Source organism: Triticum dicoccoides, chromosome 4A, assembly GCF_002162155.2.
Source record: "Triticum dicoccoides isolate Atlit2015 ecotype Zavitan chromosome 4A, WEW_v2.0, whole genome shotgun sequence".
In the NCBI taxonomy this organism is placed as follows: Eukaryota; Viridiplantae; Streptophyta; class Magnoliopsida; order Poales; family Poaceae; genus Triticum; species Triticum dicoccoides.
Genome location: NC_041386.1, coordinates 606,426,075 through 606,442,636, shown reverse-complemented (window position 1 = coordinate 606,442,636; position 16,562 = coordinate 606,426,075).

Here is a 16,562-nt window from a genome sequence, read left to right as displayed (position 1 = left end):
CCAGGCGGCGTGAGCTGTGAAACTATTCCACATTTTCTTAAGTGTGTGCCAAACTCGTGACTCAAGTATTCTCCCCCACGATCTGATCGCAGGAACTTGATTTTCCTGTCACGTTGATTCTCAACCTCACTCTGAAATTCCTTGAACTTTTCAAAGGTCTCAGACTTGTGTTTCATTAAGTAGACATACCCATATCTACTCAAGTCATCAGTGAGGGTGAGAACATAACGATAGCCACCGCGAGCCTCAACACTCATTGGACCGCACACATCAGTATGTATGATTTCCAATAAGTTGGTTGCTCGCTCCATTGTTCCTGAGAATGGAGTCTTGGTCATTTTACCCATGAGGCATGGTTCGCACGTGTCAAATGATTCGTAATCAAGAGACTCTAAAAGTCCATCATCATGGAGCTTCGTCATGCGTTTGACACCTATGTGACCAAGGCGGCAGTGCCACAAGTATGTGGGACTATCATTATCAATCTTACATCTTTTGGTACTCACACTATGAATATGTGTAGCATTACGCTCGAGATTCATTAAGAATAAACCATTCACCATTGGAGCATGACCATAAAACATATCTCTCATATAAATAGAACAACCATTATTCTCATATTTAAATGACTAGCCATCTCGTATTAAACGAGATCCTGATACAATGTTCATGCTCAAACTTGGCACTAAATAACAATTATTGAGGTTCAAAACTAATCCCGTAGGTAAATGTAGAGGTAGCGTGCCGACGGCGATCACATCGACCGTGGAACCATTCCCGACACGCATTGTCACCTCGTCCTTCGCCAGTCTCCGCTTATTCCGCAGCTCCTGCTTTGAGTTACAAATGTGAGCAACTGCACCGGTATCAAATACCTAGGAGCTACTACGAGTACTGGTAAGGTACACATCAATTACATGTATATCACATATACCTTTCGTTTTGCCGGCCTTCTTGTCCGCTAAGTATTTGGGGCAGTTCCGCTTCCAGTGACCACTTTCCTTGCAATAAAAGCACTGAGTCTCGGGCTTAGGTCCATTCTTTGGCTTCTTCCCGGCAGCTTGCTTGCCGGGCACGGCAACTCCCTTGCCGTCTTTCTTGAAGGTTTTCTTACCCTTGCCTTTCTTGAACTTAGTGGTTTTATTCACCATCAACACTTGATGTTCCTTTTTGACTTCTACCTCTGCTGATTTCAGCATTGCAAATACTTCAGGAATGGTCTTTTCCATCCCCTGCATATTGAAGTTCATCACAAAGCTCTTGTAGCTCGGTGGAAGCGACTAGAGGATTCTGTCAATGACCGCGTCATCCGGGAGATTAACTCCCAGCTGAGTCAAGTGGTTATGTAACCCAGACATTGTGAGTATGTGCTCACTGACAGAACTATTTTCCTCCATCTTACAACTGAAGAATTTGTCGGAGACTTCATATCTCTCGACCCGCGCATGAGCTTGGAAAACCATTTTCAGCTCTTCGAACATCTCATATGCTCCGTGTCTCTCAAAACGCTTTTGGAGCCCCGGCTCTAAGCTGTAAAGCATGCCACACTGAACGAGGGAGTAGTCATCGGTACGTGCCTGCCAAGCGTTCATAATGTCTTGTTCTGCAGGGAGAACAGGTGTGTCACCTAGCGGTGCTTGTAGGACATAATCTTTCTTGGCAGCTATGAGGATGATCCTCAGGTTCCGGACCCAGTCCGTGTAGTTGTTGTCATCGTCTTTCAGCTTGGTTTTCTCTAGGAACGCTTTGAAGTTGAGGACTACGTTGGCCATTTGATCTACAAGACATATTGTAAAGATTTTAGACTAAGTTCATCTAATCAAATTATTCAATGAACTCCCACTTAGATAGACATCCCTCCAATCATCCAAGTATAACATGATCCGAGTTAACTAGGCCGTGTCCGATCATCACGTGAGACGGACTAGTCAACGTCGGTGAACATCTTCATGTTGATCGTATCTTCTATACGACTCATGCTTGACCTTTCGGTCTTCTGTGTTCCGAGGCCATGTCTATACATGCTAGGCTCGTCAAGTCAACCTAAGTGTTTTGCATGTGTAAATCTGTCTTACACCCGTTGTATGTGAACGTTAGAATCTATCACACCCGATCATCACGTGGTGCTTCGAAACAACGAACTGTCGCAACGGTGCACAGTTAGGGGGAACACTTTCTTGAAATTATTATGAGGGATCATCTTATTTACTACCGTCGTTCTAAGCAAACAAGATGAAAAACATGATAAACATCACATGCAATCAAATAATAATAGTGACATGATATGGCCAATATCACATAGCTCCTTTGATCTCCATCTTGGGGCTCCATGATCATCTTGTCACCGGCATGACACCATGATCTCCATCATCATGATCTCCATCATTGTGTCTCCATGAAGTTGCTCACCAACTATTACTTCTACTACGATGGCTAACGCATTTAGCAATAAAGTAAAGTAATTTACATGGCGTTTCTCAATGACACGCAGGTCAAAAAATATAGACAACTCCTATGGCTCCTGCCGGTTGTCATACTCATCGACATGCAAGTCGTGATTCCTATTACAATAGCATGAACATCTCATACATCACATATAGATCATTCATCATTCATCACAACTTTGGCCATATCATATCACAAAGCACTTGCTGCAAAAACAAGTTAGACGTCCTCTAGTTGTTGTTGCAAGTTTTACGTGGCCAAAGTAGGGTTCTAGCAAGAACGTTTTCTTACCTACGTGAAAGCCACAACGTGATTTATCAACTTCTATTTACCCTTCATAAGGACCCTTTTCATCGAATCCGCTCCAGCTAAAGTAGGAGAGACAGACACGCGCCAGCCACCTTATGCAACTTGTGCATGTTAGTCGGTGGAACCGGTCTCACGTAAGCGTACGTGTAAGGTTGGTCCGGGCCGCTTCATCCCACAATACCGTTGAAGCAAGATAAGACTAGTAGCGGCAAGAAAGTTGACAACATAAACACCCACAACAAATTGTGTTCTACTCGTGCAAGAGAACTACGCATAGACCTAGCCCTGATACCACTGTTGGGGAACGTTGTAGAAAACAAAAATTTTCCAACGGTTTCACCAAGATCCATCTAGGAGTTCATATAGAAATGAGTGATCGGATTGCATCTACATACCTTTGTAGATTACGCGCGGAAGCGTTCAAAGAACGGGGATGAGGAAGGCGTACTCGACGTGATTCAAATCACCGGAGATCCTAGCGCCGATCGGACGGCACCTCCGCGTTCAACACACGTACGGTCAGCGTAAAGTCTCCTTCTTATTGATCCAGCAAGGGGGAAGGAGAGGTTGAGGGAGATGACTCCAGCAGCAGCACGACGGCGTGGTGTTGATGGAGCTGCAGTACTCCGGGAGGGCTTCACCAAGCACTATGGAGGAGGAGGATGTGTTGGAGAGGGAGAGGGAGGCACCAAAGATCAAGGTAAGAAGTCCTCCATCTCCCCACTATATATAGGAGGGCCAAGGGGGGGGCGCCGGCCCTAGGAGATCTAATCTCCTAGGGGGGTGCGGCCAAGGGGAGGAATCCCTCCTCCCCAAGGCACCTAGGGGTGCCTTCCCCCTTTGGGACTCTTCCCTCCTTGAAACCCTAGGCGCATGGGCCTCTTGGGGCTGGTGCCCTTGGCCCATGTAAGCCAAGGCGCACCCCCTACAGCCCATGTGGCCCCCCGGGACAGGTGGCCCCACCCGGTGGACCCCCGGGACCCTTCCGGTGGTCCCGGTACAATACCGGTGACCCCAAAACTTGTCCCGATGCCCGAAATAGCACTTCATATATATAATTATTTACCTCCGGACCATTCCGGAACTCCTCGTGACGTCCGGGATCTCATCTGGGACTCCGAACAACATTCGGGTTACTGCATATACATATTCCTACAACCCTAGCGTCACCGAACCTTAAGTGTGTAGACCCTACGGGTTCGGGAGACATGTAGACATGACCGAGATCGCTGTCCGGTCAATAACCAACAGCGGGATCTGGATACCCATGTTGGCTCCCACATGCTCCTCGATGATCTCATCGGATGAACCACAAAGTCGAGGATTCAAGCAACCCCGTATACAATTCCCTTTGTCAATCGGTATGTTGCTTGCCCGAGATTCGATCGTCGGTATCCCAATACCTCGTTCAATCTCGTTACCGGCAAGTCACTTTACTCATACCGTAGTGCATGATCCCGTGACCAGACACTTGGTCACTTTGAGCTCATTATGATGATGCATTACCGAGTGGGCCCAGTGATACCTCTCCGTCATACGGAGTGACAAATCCCAGTCTTGATCCGTGTCAACCCAACAGACACTTTCGGAGATACCCGTAATATACCTTTATAGTCACCCAGTTACGTTGTGACGTTTGGTACACCCAAAGCACTCCTACGGTATCCGGGAGTTATACGATCTCATGGTCTAAGGAAAAGATACTTGACATTGGAAAACTCTAGCAAACGAACTATACGATCTTGTGCTATGTTTAGGATTGGGTCTTGTCCATCACATCATTCTCCTAATGATGTGACCTTGTTACCAATGACATCCAATGTCCATAGTAAGGAAACCATGACTATCTGTTGATCAATGAGCTAGTCAACTAGAGGCTTACTAGGGACATGTTGGTGTCTATTATTCACACATGTATTACGATTTCTAGATAACACAATTATAGCATGAATAAAGACAATTATCATGAACAAGGAAATATAATAATAATGCTTTTATTATTGCCTCTAGGGCATATTTCCAACAGTGTGAGTAGTTTACCTCAGACCTTCGGGTCCATAGTTAGTAGCTAGATGGCTTCTTCTCTCTCTTTGAATCTCAATACAAAGTTCTCCCCCTCTCTTGTGGAGATCTATTCGATGTAATCTTCTTTTTTGTGGTGTGTTTGTTGAGACCGATGAATTGTGGGTTTATGATCAAGTCTATCTATGAATAATATTTGAATCTTCTCTGAATTCTTTTTTGCATGATTGGTTATCTTTGTAAGTCTCTTCGAATTATCCGTTTTGTTTGGCCAGCTAGATTGGTAGTTCTTGCCATAGGAGAAGTGCTTAGCTTTGGGTTCGATCTTGCGGTGTCCTTACCCAGTGACAAAAGGGGCAGCAAGGCTCGTATTGTATCGTTGCCATCAAGGATAACAAGATGGGGTTTATTTCATATTGCATGAATTTATCTCTCTACATCATGTCATCTTGCTTAAGGCGTTACTCTGTTTTTAACTTAATACTCTAGATGCATGCTGGATAGCGGTCGATGAGTGGAGTAATAGTAGTAGATGCAGAATCGTTTCGATCTACTTGTCACAGACGTGATGCCTATATACATGATCATGCCTAGATATTCTCATTATTATGCTCAATTCTATCAATTGCTCCATAATAATTTGTTCACCCACCGTAGAATACTTATGCTCTTGAGAGAAGCCACTAGTGAAAACTATGGCCCCTGGGGCTATTCTCATCATATCAATCTCCATCACTTTTATATTGTTTTGCTATTTACTTTGCTTTTACTTTTTTACTTTGCATCTTTATATCAAAAATACCAAAAATATTCTATCTATCAGATCTCACTCTCGTAAGTGACTGTGAAGGGCTTGACAACCCCTAATCGCGTTGGTTGCGAGTAGCTATCGCTTTGTGCAGGTACGAGGGACTTGAGCGTGGGCTCCTACTGGATTGATACCTTGGTTCTCAAAAACTGAGGGAAATACTTACGCTACTCTGCTGCATCATCCCTTCCTCTTCCAGGAAAACCAACGCAAGCTCAAGACGTAGCAACTGACGGCGTCCGATGCCGTCTCCTTCTGGGTCTGAGGCCCAAAGACAACGGCGCCCCCGCTCCGCGCCAGCTGCGGCACGGCAGCTCGGCGCCCTCCCTGCCGGGGCACCAAGGCCTACTCCGCGCTGGCCGCTTGTGACGCGGCCAGCACCTCCTCCAACGCCGCCCAGCGCCGACGACGACCCCGACGCTGGGATGCCCTGCATCGCCGTCTCTGACCCGGACGCCAGAACGCCCTTCGTCGCCGTCTCTGGCCCAGCCGCCGGGGTGGCCTCCGGCACCGCCGCCCGTGGTGCCTCCTCCAAAACCGGCGTGCCTCCAACATCGCCACCCGCATCGTCTCTTCAAAAACGACGCCACCTCCACCACCATCAGTCCCCGCTCGCTCGACCACGTCGGCCCGCGGCGGGCTGTCATCCGCCACCTCCACGACCACCCGATCGGGGATCACCACCTCAGTCCGGCCTGCTTGGCCGCACTCCCCCACCGATGATGGCTCAAAGACCGTCGCCGCCACCACCGTGCCCTCCGGCATCTCGCGCCAGGCCGGCTCCGCGCCCATGCCGACGTCGCGTTGGTCCAAGCACAGACTGACGCCGCCTCCAGCTCCGCCGTGGCCCGGTTCATGTTCTTCCAGGCCAAGGCTTCGGCGTCATTCGAATCCAGGCCGAGGTCTGAGTCGGCCCATCCCTCCACCTCGGCCTGGTCGGCGAGGTCGGACGGGCTCCTACAGAACGCGACCCCTTTGGCGGCCGCGGCTTCCGCCGCCACCCTCGCCAGCGCGATTGGCAACCTGAAGAAGAAGACAGAATGGGCAGAAAAGAAACAAGACTAGCTCAAGAAAAAAATCTGAGCGCAAACGAGAGATGAAACTTACCCTGCCAAGACAGGGACCGGGGTTGGCCTCCCGTCCCTGCCGCCGCGCTTCCTCTTGGCCGGCCTCCCAGACCCGGCCGGGTCCGCCGAGCGCTTCGGGGCCCGGGGTCGCAGCGCGACACTGTCTTTCCCATGCGGGCGGCTCCATGCCGCCCCACGCAAGGACCCGGCTCCGCCCACGTCGCTGCCTCCCTCGCGCAACACCACTACACCGACAAACTGGCGTCGGCACCGACTGTTCCATGCCGCGGTCAGCAATTCAAGACACATGAAGAAAAACACGAGACTTACCCGCGCGACGCCCAGCGCCGGTGTCGGACTCGGCCTCCTCCTCCCCGCCATGAGCCGCGGGCTCCTCTGGCGCCACCGTCGTCACCTGCAACGGGGCCCGGGCGTAAGGTTGCCGAATCGCGTTCAGAAGTACCCCCGCGTCGCGTCAGGATGGATAAGAAGGTGTGTGGCAGCAAAATAAGAAGACCAGACACTCACCTGCGGTGCCGGATTCGACTGGTTGTACGGCGCCTTGCTGAACTGCCAGTCCTCCCCAAGGTGGCCTTGGAGATGTCATTCACGCCGCGCGCGATCTGCTCCGCGGACAGCCGCGTCGACCCCATGCGGTTGGGGTCTTGAAGGCCGACCATTTCGTCGATGAGGAAGGAGCGCCCCTGAAGTGAAAGGACCCGGCACCTGATGAACGCGGCGAGGAGGTCGGTGCCGGTGAGCCCCTCCTGCCTTCCTCATCATCGTCATCCGCTCGCAGAGATTGACGATCTCCTGCGACGGGCGCCTGGGCGAGTAGCCCCAGTTCGTCTTCGCCCGCGGCAGTGCGATGGCGAAGGCCGGAAGGTTGATGCCATCCGCACCGAGGTTGCGAACGTAGAAGGAGTTCTACCACTTCTTGGCAGAATCCTCCTGCCGGATCTTGGGGAAATCCACCCCCGACCGCTCCGAGATGACGGCGGCGCCGCAATCGGCGAACTCCCCGGCCAACGGGCCCTGCTGCTTCAAGGAGAAGAAGCGCGCCCAGAGGTCGATCGTAGGCTCGATCCCCAGGTACCCCTCGCAGAGGGTGACGAAGCCGGAGAGCTGGACGATGGAGCCGGCACCAAGATGATGCGGCTGGAGCCCGAAGAACTCCAGGAACACGCGAAAGAAGGCGCTCGCTGGCAGCCCGAACCCACGCTCGAAGTGCATGAGGAAGACCACGTGCTCCTGCCCCTCGGGCCGAGGCCTCTGCTCGCCGCGTGGCAGGCGGACGCCAACGTCCGTCTCACACGGCAGGCGCCGCGTCGCTCGGAGTTGGGTGATGTCCTCGGAGGTGACATTCGAACCCATCCAGGAGCCCGATGGCAGCGACATGATCAAAGGAAGAAGAAGGAAGATAGACGGCAAAGGAGTTCTGCTCGGAGCAGCGGGCGTCGTAGTGCGTCAGTTGCAAAGAGCGGAGCGAGAGCAAAGGGACAGGAGGGCACGAGCGAGAATAATGTCCGCTGCCCCCTGCCCCCCGATTTATAACCCTCGGCTTGAACATGGGGAAGTGGGGGAAGTGGGATCGTCTGCACGCGCCCGTTCCACTACCCCACAATAAGTGCGCACGTACACACGCAGTAACTGCCCGGGGAAGAGCAACCGGCCCCCGAACACCGCAATAAATCCGCGCGCTTGGGCTGAGGGCACGCGGCGGCGGGCCCCAGCCCGTCGTCCAGTCCCGTCACGCGCGTGGCCTGTACGGCCCCTCCGACTTCCGGGCACCATGTGGCGCCTATGCAAAGCCCGAGGGATCACCCCAAGATTCGCCAGACTTCTCGGTTCCCGCCACGGCCAAGATGCCACGATCCGATTTCCGAGAAAACAGGCACACAGTGGGTGTTGGCGGACCTGGCGCTCGCAGAATCCACCTTGCTTAAGGGGGAAACTGCGAAGGCCCACTCATCCGAAGATGACGGACCTTCGCAGCTTCGGGGACTACTTCCGGGGGGATGGACCCCGGGCAGGCAACGGAACCCGGATCCTCTTCAAAATACAACGGGGTTGGCACCGCCCCTCAATACCGGCACGCACTTGGCCGGGTCGCTCGACCCGGCCAAGCCCCGCAAGCTGGCCAGACTAGCCGACCCGGCAAGACACGTTGACTCGGCCCCAAAAACTAGCGCAAGATAGCCGAACCCGGCACGGCCAAAGCCTCCTCGACAAGCCAGCACCACCCGTGGCGTGCTACGCAATCCAGCGGGTCAACTCCCGTCCCATCCAGGTCGTATGATGGGGACGAGACTTCATTCAACGATGACCGAGGCAATAGTGCCCCGCCCATGCCTCTGGTCAGCAGGAACGTGGCAACAGTGCCCCTCACCTACCCGCTGACCAGGGCCGGCGTGGCTACAGTGCCCCCGCCTTCACCACTGACGACAGCAAGCGGCCACCTGACGGAGAGCACTGTACGCGACTCGACTCGGCCACACCCTGACGATCGACAAGACGACGCACAGTCCCCCTAGGCATGCGGGGCCCGCACCTAGGGGAACCCGGCGAACCACAAGCCCTCAGCGGGACCCAGCACGGGTTCCCGGACACCGACAATACGGACCCACCGACTTGTAACATTACCATTGTACCCCCGGGGGGTGGACTATAAAACCCCCCGGGAGCCCATGATCATGAGGGGACAGGCGAGAGGGCAAACAGAAAACACATACGAGAGAAGAGCAAGTAAGCATAGGACTAGCCACAAAACAGCAACACCGAAGAGAAGGAGCAGCCCAAGCCTTGGCCAGCTTCCTTCCTCCTCCATACAGCTCCAGGAGCAACATTGTACTATCGATCATCCAACTACACTCGGCAGGACTAGGGGTATTATCTCTCCGGAGAGCCCCGAACCTGGGTATGTCCGGCGTCCCGCGCCCGCTCATGCCAACCCCGCCTCTGGAGTCCACCAGCGCCCTCGAGCCTCCTCTTCTCTTTAGCCATCCCTTGGCATCTGCCGTGCGCCCACCACGAGAAGTACAGAGGCAGAATACAAAGCTCTTGCAAATGCTACAGCAGAAATTATCTGGGTTTAGTCTTTGCTAAGGGAACTTGGCATTAAACGGATTCTAGCTCCATGCTTATGGTGTGACAACCTTGGTGCTACATACTTATCAGCTAACCCAGTTTTTCATGCCAGAATGAAGCACATTGAAATAGACTTCCATTTTGTCAGAGAAAGAGTTGCTAGCAAGCAACTGGCGATTCGGTTCATCCACTCTAGAGATCAAGTTGCTGATGGATTTACAAAGCCGTTGCCTACAAAAAGCTTTGAAGAATTCAAGCGTAATCTCAACTTATGTAAGTTGTGATTAAGGGGGAGTGTTAAACATGCTACATGCGTCAGGTTTAGCCAGGTTGGACTCGTAGAGATGTAGAGATATACATTGGTTGTTTAAGTTAGTTCTATCTCTTGTAACCGAATATATTCTTCTCTATGACTTGTATCCCAAGTCTATAATCTGAACAACCTGTACGCATGTACCAGAGATAAGCGCTGGCTATATAAACATGAACCCGTCGCCCTCGGTAGGGTATGACGTTTCCCTAAACTTTCCACAGGCGTGGCATCTATATTTTCCACAGAGTTAGTATCTTTTGACGACACGTTAATATTCAGATTCACTTGAATGAATATATTCGTGTTAGGGATGGAAGTTTTGCCCATGGGTATGGGTATCCGTGGGTACCCTACCCGAAAACAATGGGTATGGGCAAGACTTAGAGAGATTTTGTACCCACGGGTAATGGGTACCCATACCCGCAAAATATATGGGCAGGGCATGGGTAAGAAATTGTGCTCATGGGTAACCCAATGGATACCCAGAAAAAAAAATAACTCCTATAACATGTGAGCTTAACATTCAACTCATATGGTCCAACCCTAAATCTCGTATTCCTCAAATAAGTCATAGATCATAATCACCTGCTCGCCACTCCTCCTATGTCCTATGTGACTCCTCAAAAAGATGAAATATCGACTCTTCGCTACCAGACTCTTGTCGAACTCTCGATCCAGCGATCCCCAATTCCCACCACCGCCTTCCACTCCGTCGGTCCTCCACTAACCGTTGCTCATACTCCCCTGATGCCGCCAAGAGACATTCGTGCTATACTAATCTACCATGATCACTTGTATTTTAAACTCATTTCTCTAACTCTTAAAAATTTGAATGCTATATATTGTACCCAATGGATACCCATTGGGTATAGGATACCCGATGGGTATGGGCATGGGTGTTAGTTTATACCCATGGGTATTGAAGTGGGTGGGTATAGAAAGTTTCTATGGATATGGGTTTGGGTAGAAAGAGGTTGTACCCGCACATACCCTATCCATTGCCATCCCTAATTCGTGTGAACCAATTGTAAGTTGTCTGAAGTCAATTTTCACATAAGTCAATTTTCATGGAGAAGAAAGGGAGGTTCCTACTTTTTTTGTGCCTGCACTTTCCGCCTTGCGTGACTATAGGCCCTTGGTCTATATGCGCATGGCGGCCGTCTCGCCTAGATCGGTCTTCTCTCGATCTATTTCAAATCCAACTCTTGGTTTTTAAAGATAAATGGAGATACTGTTGGAGGTGCTATTATATATGGATGATACTTATTATTCGTTTTGGCTTTCCTGGATCGACAATATGGAATATTCTAGTTGTTGATGCGATGGAATCATGTTGGATTGCCTCTCCCTCTCCAACAACAGCATCTAGCCACACATACATATAGGTGACTTTGTGCCATCCGTCCATGTTGATATGCCCCTTAATCGTCTCTGTCCCTCTAAAGCAAAAGGTAACTGTGTATGCAAGTGCTTCGATTGCGTAGAGCACTACTAGCCACGTTTGTTGCATTATTGAGCTGATCAATCCCACTAGCTACTAGGAACGGTACGGAACAGAATCTTTGACGAGGAATTAATAAAGCTACCAAAATTAAGCTATGGTGCCTTGCTATCTGACCGAACTTAATTAGCTCTTAGATTACTTTCGGGCAGATGATTAACAGCACATCATGCACCCCAACAGCAAAATCGGAACAATTTATCTGACAAAGCGTGTGGTTTTTATTGTTGCCGTGGACAACATCGTTAGCCGTCCACCAATAGTGACTGGATATATCGATACAAATGGGAGAGTAGATCTTGCTTCGATCACCTAATATCGAGCCACAACGATTAAGAACATATTTACAATCAAGTGCAACTTAGTTAGTGTTTCACATCTTATTTGCATGATGAGTAATTTCTATATTCTTATTGTTAGAGATACGACAAGCAAATCAACTCGACGAAGAACGAAGAACAAGCAGGGACACGAGATTTTAATGTGGAAAATCCCTCCAACACGAAGGGGAAAAAACCACGGGCGCCAGCCAGCCAAATTTCACTATATCAAAGAGGTTACAAACGCCGAGGATTTACAACCGATCAACTTATTCCATGCGGCGGCTTACAAGAGGTATATAACACAGGTGACTTAGGTCAATACTGATCCATTCGACTCGTCTCAAGCCTATCGGCCACGGGCCTCGCTCCGCCCGCTCGTCAGAAGTTAGCCTCCCTCTTTATACTTGATTTTGGAGCATAACATAACAAGCTCCACCTTGAGACAAATTCCATCTTCTAGCATGAATGAGAACCTCCTCCCTGAACAACAAAGAAAACACTTTTGGCGCCAAACAACCACTAGGGCTAATGAGTTATACGAACTAAGTCTGAGCAAAGCTCAAACTTAGCAACGGGAACTGGCTTTGTCAACATATCAACAGAATTATCACGAGTACTAATCTTGCATACCTTCAGTTTACCTTGCTCAACAATGTCTCAAACATAATGATATTTGACATCAATGTGCTTCGTTCTCTCATGGAACATCTGATCCTTAGTAAGGTAAATGGCACTCTGACTGTCACAAAACAAGTTAATGCAAGAATTATCTCCACAAAGCAACCTTTCAGCCAACCTGATTCTTTACATGCTTCTGCAATAGCCATGTATTCTGCTTTAGTGGTAGACTAGGCAGCTACTGGCTGCAACGTTGCCCTCCAACTCACGGCACAACCACCAAAAGTGAACACATAACCTGTAAGGGACCTCCTCTTGTCCAAATCGCTAGAAGCAAAATCTGAATCCACATAGCCAGTTAGTCCCTCACCAGTTCTGCCGAATTTCAAACAAGCATTGGAAGTGTCACGAAGGTACCTGGAAATCCAATAAACAGCTCGCTCCGCTCCGCTCGCTCGTCAGAAGTTAGCCTCCCTCTTTATACTTATACTTGAATTTGGAGCATAATACAACAAACTCCACCTTGAGACAAATTCCATCTTGTAGTATGAATGAGAACCTCCTCCCTGAACAACAAAGAAAACACTTTCGGCGCCAAACAACCACTAGGGCTAATGAGTTATACCAGCAGTTTACTAAACTTGCAAGCAACCACTTAGCAACAGGAACTGGCTTTGCCAACATATCAGTAGGATTATCACGAGCACTAAACTTGCATACCTTCAGTTTACCTTGCTCAACAATGTCTCGAACATAATGATATTTGACATCAATGTGCTTTGCTCTCTCATGGAACATCTGATCCTTAGTAAGGTAAATGGCACTCTGACAGTCACAAAACAAGTTAATGCAAGAATTATCTCCAGAAAGCTCAGCATACAAACCTTTCAGCCAAACTGATTCTTTACATGCTTCTGTAATAGCCATGTATTCTGCTTTCGTGGTAGACTAGGCAACTACTGGCTGCAACATTGCCCTCCAACTCACAGCACAACCACCAATAGTGAACACATAACCTGTAAGAGACCTCTTCTTGTCTAAATCGCTTGAAGCAAAATCTGAATCCACATAGCCAGCTAGTCCCTCACCAGTTCTGCTGAATTTCAAACAAGCATTGGAAGTGCCACGAAGGTACGTGAAAATCCACTGAACAGCTCGCTCCGCTCCGCTCGCTCGTCAGAAGTTAGCCTCCCTCTTTATACTTGAATTTGGAGCGTAACATAACAGTTATCAAGCTAGTTTATCAAGAGGTATGTTGATGTAACCTTTTTTTCTTTCTTTTCCTTTCATGGAAGGGTACCTTTTCTTCCTCAGTTTTTTTTCTAGTGGATTTTTCCTTACTTGTTTACAAGTAATGTGGACTTGCTTCTTTTTCGCGGGTAATGTAGACGTGCTTGCACACACACCACTAACATAAGACCCTCATGATTATGCTTCTAAACATGTATACATGTAGACGTTTGCAATTGACAGAGACCAGTGCTTGTATAATTTTTTTGCCAAAAGGGGTGGCAAAACTTGTTTAGCATGCATCTTCAAGGATTACTTAATTCATGTTCTTTTGGCAGATTATATATTGAAAAACAGTAAGAGGAAACCGCGTAGTTTGACCTAATTCCCTTAAGCACTCGAGAAAGACAAGAGTGAGATCATAGTTTACATTGATTGGACAGGGAGCTCGAAGATGGTGGAAGATACACTAGGAACCCATGGGAGGATGCCACGTGTCCGAGTAGTATAGTTGTATACACTGCTAGTGGGCCAAGTCAGCCAAATAATTTGGTAGTAGAATGTTCCCCTACATGCTGCAAGTCCTCTCCCAATCGACATAGCCAGCTCGAGCTTTCTTTCTTTTCTTTTCTCCTTTCTATACTTCAACTAACAGTTTGGTCTGTCAGATTGACCATATAATATAGTAGTAGTATAATAATATCCTATATTATGTGTGTGAGTGAGGGGTCACTTAACTAGTCAAGAATTAATTTTCATAGACTGGGATCCACAGCTGGCTTGACTGACCGTGCATTGTACACCAGGACAAGACATTCAAGGCTGGCTAGAGGTCGACCTTTCTTGTCTTGCTAAATTCGTCCGTCCAATCAGTAGAAAGTCTAGTGTGGAAAATATTTAGCACCTAACATAATACTCGGTGTGAGCATTATTTGATACTACTTCTTTAGAACGGGCATTCACGGTCACACAAAACTCAACCTCACGGAGGCAAGTCTGCAAGTCCGCTTTCCTCCTGAGTGCGTAGTTAGTTCTTGAACGGTTAGAGCATATGACCTCATAGTGATGCTTCGATGATGCACCTGCGGGGATGGTGCTACAAATAGTGTTGTTCTGGGCTTCTGGCTCCAACCTCGTCACGGCGTCGACCCCTGGGACGTGCCGGCGTTCGGACACGTCCGCGGACAGTGATAGGTCACATCTTAAATAATCATTCCACAATTGGTATCACAATTATCAGATCTCAACTCCATATAATTACATGCAACATAAAACCTAATCTAAGCGAAGTTCCTCCGGCTCCGCCTTGCTCATGTCCAGCGGCCGGCTGCGTCCCTTATAGTGTTGCTCTGGTCGCCGACAAGGTAGAGTAGGACATGGGACACACACTGACTCACGGGACTCTAGGCGTCGTCTTCTCCCGTGCACTACTCTTCCTCGTCAGAGCCTGTTGCGTGCACGTCGCCGGTGGATGTGAGGTCAGTGATGGATCCTTCGTGGTCGGAGGCCGACACGTCGAGCGCGATGTGGTTGCGGAGCCCAGGGTAGCAGAACATCCATCTCTGCCTTGCACGGCGGGCACACCGCGCCATACCCTTAGCAGACGAATTACAGATAGCCTCGTCGTCAGCGCGCCAACGAAAGGGCTACGGGTTCGCCACGGTGTTTTGACGCCAAATAGACCGCACCGCCTCTGGCGAGGCAACGTCGACCTGCCATGCGCTGGATCCACGCACCATTTGGGCGGATGTGATAGATTCCCAGCGGAGCGAGTCCAGCCGCTGTCAGGCATTCTACTCGCGGGCGCGGCGGAGCGCAATGTGGACGGGCATCTCCTTCTCGGGCCTGACTGGGATGGGGTCCTAGTTCGCAAATTGGCTGACAGAGGACTTGATCCGCCGCTAGCCATGCCGGAGAAGGACGAAGATCGCCGAAAGTGATCTTGGGGCGGAGGGGAGTGGAGTGAACTGGCTAGGATTGGATCCCGCAATCAGATAGGGATGAAAATATGTTGGGTCCGGGTGGGCCAGCGTCGGTTGGATCCAAAGTGGCGGATGCGCCCGGGCCTCCCCATATCCGCCACGGATTTGGGCTAGATATGAGGAGTGCCAGTCAGCCCGGGCATTTGATAGTTGGCTTGTGCCATGGATTTAATGGCATGATCCAAGAACTAAGGGGATCTTGAACACCAACCCCCAAACAGGTACCGCCAGCATTCACAGCGGATGTCGCGAGTGGAGCAGTAGGATAGGCGTAGCACTCGTTGGCGTTGAGTTGCAACCTCCACGTGTTGGTGCTAGTTGAGGTGGCGGAGCTTGTAGGCCTGGTCGGCTTGCGCTTGCCGAAACACGACCTCCCGCTCGTCCAACAACATGTCGATGTAGTGAACCTGTGCCTCACGCATGGTGATGCCGGCATGGGCCGGCGAGGATGGTGGCACTCGCTTTTGTTGGCTACCTCTTCCATTGGCTCGTCTGTAGTGCTGGCCTCCAGAGAGCTTGTCCGTCTGCCTGCCTGCCAGTCGGCTACAATGGCAGCGATCTCCTTCTTCTGTTCATATGAGAGGTTGTTCTAGAGGTATTTGGAGCTCGAGGAGGCCATCGTGGGTGTGGTGCTAAGAGGAGATAGGGAGCGGAGGAGGTTGGATATGGTTATTCTCAGGCCTGGTGTTTAAATAGAGGGCAGATGGCAGGACAAGCATCGAAGTGGTTAATGGTGGGCGGAACACAGACAGACGGGTGGCATTGGAGTAGGTTCATCAGCAACTGCACATGTTTAATGGAGGAAGGCAGACAGACGGGTTATCATTTGAACGCGGAAAAGACGTGTGCACCAGGAA